Genomic DNA, 4,698 nt, shown 5'->3' on the forward strand with positions numbered 1-4,698 from the left:
TTTGATCATAAATGGATGTGGTATCTTGTCGAAGGCTTTTTCTGCATTTATTGACATGATCATATGATTCTTATATTTTAATTTGTCTATGTGGTGTATCACATTAAACGATTTTCATATGTTGAACCATCCCTGTGCCTCTGGGATGAAGCCTTCTTGATTGTGATGTATAATTTTTTTAAACATGTTGCTGTATTTGGTTTGCTTGTATCTTATTTAGGAGTTTTGCATCTGTGTTCATGAAAGATATCGGTCTGTAGTTTTCTATTTTGTGTTAAATGTATCAGGTTTTGGTACCAGGGTAATATTGGCCTGATAAAATGAGTTGGTAAATATTGCCTCCTCTTCGATTTTTTGGAAGAGTTTGCAGAGAATAAGTATTAAATCTTCTTTGAATGTTTAGTAGAATTCACTGGTGAATCCATCTGGTCCTGGACTCTTACTTTCTGGTAGGTTTTTGATGATTGTTTCAATTTCCATGTTGCTGATCGGTCTCTTTAGATTTTCTCGTTCTTGATTTAGTGTAGGAAGGTCATATTTATCTAAGTACTGGTCCATTTCTTCCAGGTTATTAAATTTGGAGTTATATACTTTTTCATAGTATTCTTGTATGATCCTTTGTATTTCTGTGGTGTCTGTCATAATTTGCTCTCTTCATCTCTGATTTTGTTCATTTGTGTCTTTTTTCTTTTTTTCTTAGTGAGTCAAACCAGAGGTTTGTTAATTTTATTAACATTCTCAAACAACCAGCTCTTTGTTGTATTTTTTCTATTGTTTTTTTGTTTGTTTGTTTTGAATTTCATTTATTTCTGCTCTAATTTTAATTATTTCTTTCCTTCTGCTGACGTTAGGCTTCATTTGTTCTTCTTTTTCTGTGTTTTTTTGTTTGTTTGTTTGTTTGTTTTTTTAAGATGAAGCTTTAGGTTTATTTGGGCTCTTTCTTGTTTTTGGAGATAAGCCTGAAATCATATGAACTTTCCGCTTTTGCCGTGTCCAAAAGTTTTGATATGTTATTATCATTCATTTCTATGTATCTCTATTTTTTTTAGGCGAAGAAACCTTTGATTGACCTCATAGATTGCGAGGACCTTGTCAGCTTACAATCCCTTATTTTTTATTTTTTATTGATTTTTACACCTACAGCGCCTGGTCTTCCTAGTTGTTCTCCCATTCAAGTACTAACCAGGCCCGACTCTGCTTAGCTTCCAAGATCAGACAGAATTGGGCTTGTTCAGGGTAGCATGGCCGTCGACTCTATGTATCTCTTGATCTCTCTTTTTATTTCTTCTCTGACCCAGTTATTCTTCAGTAGCATGTTGTTTACTCTCCATGTATTTGTGGTTCTTCCTGCTTTTTTTGCAATTTATCTCCAGCTTCAAAGCATTATGATCAGAGAATATGGTTGGTATGATTTCAACCCTCTTATATTTAGTGTTGAGGCTATCTCTGTGTCCCAGTATGTGGTTGATTCTTGAGAATGTTCCATGTGCACTAGAGAAGAATGTATAAGCAGCTGTTTTTGGATGGAAGGCTCTGTAAATGTCAATTATGTCCTGTTGGTCTAATGTGTCATTTAAGGATGTTATTTCCATATTGATTTTCTGCTTGGATGATCTGTCCATATCCAACAGTAGGGTATTTAGGTCCCCTACTATGATAGTGTTTCGGTCCGTTTCTTCCTTTAGTTCTGTTAGTAATTGCTTTATATATTTCGGGGCTCCATGATTGGAAGCATAGATATTAATAAGTGTTATGTCTTCTTGGTGCATGATTCCCTTTACCATTATGAAGTGTCCCTCAGTATCTTTCTTTATCTTTTTGATTTTGAGTCTATTTTGTTTGATATTAGTACCGCTACTCCTGCTTTTCTCTGAATGCCATTTGCTTGAAATATCATTTTCCATCCTTTCACTTTGAGTTTATATTTGTCTTTGGAGCTGAGATGTGTCTCCTGGAGGCAGCATATGGTTGAGTTTTGTTTTTTGATCCAAATTTCAAATCTATGCCTTTTTATTGGTGAGTTCAGTCCATTTACATTTAGGGTGATTATTGAAATATGAGGTCTTCTTATAGCCATTTTATCTTTTGCCTTCTGGTAGCTCAGTGTTTCCATTGTTTCCTTGTCCTTGTGTTTCTGTTTTCCTTATTTTGGTTGGTTTTTGTGGGGTTTCCCCCCTGGTTTTTCTTGTTTTATGTTATATACTTCAGTTCTGAATCTTTGGTGTGTGGTTACCATTACAAATATGTAAAGGATAGTTATATATATACAGTTGTCCATTTTCTTCTGTGCGTGTCTTATCTCCATTCCCCTTGGGACTTTGGATGTTGGAATCCTCCCCTTTTCAGTCATTGTTGTTTTAATTTGTCCCTATATATGCTGAACGTTCATGACTATCTTGCTATAGCAGTTCTCTTCTTATTGTTTAAACTTATAATGCTCTGTTGTTAGTAAGGGTTGCACTCCTCTGCTTCTATTTGCCTGATAGTCACCTTACTCCTAATTATGTTTTTTGTTTTGTTATGTTTTGTTTTGTTTTAGGTGAGCTGACCCCTTTCAGTATTTCCTGTAGTGCAGGCCTCAGTGGTGAATTTCCTCAATTTTTGTATGTCTGGAAAGGTCTTAATTTCTCCTTTATATCTAAAGGAGAGCTTAGTTGGATACATTATTCTAGGCTGGTAGTTCCTTTCACTTAATATTTCTTTTTATAGTAGAAAAGAAAAGTTATATTAGAAGAGAAAGTACACTTCCAGATGTGGAAGTGGGCCTGAGCAAGACAAGCATGGCTCAAAAGGCATTACTTAATATTTTGAATATTTGATTCCACTCCTTTCTGGCTTGAGAAGTCTAAGGATAATCTAATGGGTTTTCTTTTATAAGTTACCGTTTTCTTCTCCCTGGCTGCCCTGAGAATTTTGTCTTTGTCATTGATTTTTGATAATTTTAACATAATGTGTCTTGGTTAAGGCCTTTTTGGGTTGAGATAATTGGGTGTTCTGTCGACTTCTTGAATTCCAAGCTCCAGTTCATTTTTTAGATTTGGGAAATTCTCATCAACCATTGTCTGAAAATGCTTTCTAGTCCTTGCTCCTTTTCCTCGCCTTCTATAATCCCCATTATTCTTGTGTTTCCTTTCCTGATGGTATCAGCTAGTTCCTGAATTTCTCTTTCATTATTTCATTCTTTGGTTTCTCTCTTCTTCCTTCTGATTTATTTCTAGATTTCTGTCTTCGATATCACTGATCCTTTTCCATTTGGTTGACTCTATTTCCCAAGCTTGCTATTTCATTTGTCAACTCTTGCAGTGTGTGTGTGTGTGTGTGTGTGTGTGTGTGTGTGTGTGTGTGTTTTAATCTCCAGAAAACCCAGTCTGTTCTTTTTGAGGGTTTTATTCTCCTTGCTAAAAAACTCATTCTGCTCATCTCATTGTTTTTTTCAATTCCTGAAATTTGAAATATGACTTGTTTCAGATCACGCTGAGCTTTTTCAGAAGTACCATCCTGAATTCTCTGTTATTTAAGTTGCACATTTCTATATCTATAAGCTTATTTTCTGGAGATTTTGCTCTTTCTGAGACGCCCTGTCACCTTGGTTGTTCATGGTGTTTAATGGACTATTTCTGTGCCTGGGCACTAATGGAAGTTTATTCTGCTGTTTTTCCAGAAAGATTTATTATATAAAGGTTTCTCTTTGGCTTGTTGCAAAGAAGGCACTTTTATTTTGGTTTCCAGTAGGTGGCGTCTAAGCCTCTTGGATCCCTGCTTTATATAAAGCCTTAATAATGCCTTTTTTTCCCGCATATAGACATTCAATCACGCTCGCTACCCTCAGTCTCAGTCCCTGTCAGTGTTAGCAAACGTTTTGGTAGCGTTTGCTCAGTTTCCTTTGGGGCTCCACAGTGTTCAGTTTCAGAGGATATGGGGGAGAGGCCCTCTGGGCTGGGAGATTTGAGCTCAGCCTTGGTTTTGCAACAGCGGCTGGTAAGAATCGACTGTTGTTTATCTGCCCTCCCTGCTTCTCTGCTTTCTGCCCTGATGACTGGGCCCTGCCGCTGGCCGCATGGAACTCCCAGCTCTCCCAGACAGGTCTGTTCAGGGAACTCACTGTACCTTTTCCCCACCCCCTCTACCTACAGGGAGCTCAGGATGAGAGAGACAGCTTCTTTATTTCTCCCAGGCCACTGCCTAGCACCTGGGGTTCTGACCTGTGGCAGCTCTTATTCACAGATCCCATGCTCAGCCGTGCTGGTGTGCTGTTTGGGTGTTTTCTTTTTGTTTGTTTGTTTTTTGAGTTTTAGATGTCATCTTATTGTTGTTTCAAGGGGAGAGATCTGGGGATGTCTCTCATCTGCCATTTTTCTTCAAAACCTGAATATACCTTTAGAAACACACAAACTACTAAGACCAAATCAGGGAAAAATAGAAAATCTGAACAGATCAATAATGAGTAAAGAAATTGAATCAGTAATCAAAAATCTCTCAACATAGAAAACTCCAGGACCAGACAGTTTTGCTGGGGAATTCTACTAAACATTAAAAATTCAGTCCAATCCTCCTCAAACTCTTCCTAAATGCCAAGGAGGGAGAAACACTTCCAAATACATTTTATGAGGCAAGCGTTATCTTGATATCAAATCCAGGTAAGAATTCCACAAGAAAAGGAAACTATAGACCAATTAATATCCCTGATGAATATTGGTG

General features: G+C 37.1%; 1 pseudogene; it reads right to left on the reverse strand.

The window, feature by feature from the left end:
• Positions 1 to 1,134: 1,134 nt before the first annotated feature.
• On the reverse strand, positions 1,135 to 1,253 carry LOC111731124 (annotated as a pseudogene).
• Positions 1,254 to 4,698: the final 3,445 nt, after the last annotated feature.

This window comes from Pteropus vampyrus, unplaced genomic scaffold, assembly GCF_000151845.1.
Source record: "Pteropus vampyrus isolate Shadow unplaced genomic scaffold, Pvam_2.0 Scaffold349, whole genome shotgun sequence".
Classification (NCBI taxonomy): domain Eukaryota; kingdom Metazoa; phylum Chordata; class Mammalia; order Chiroptera; family Pteropodidae; genus Pteropus; species Pteropus vampyrus.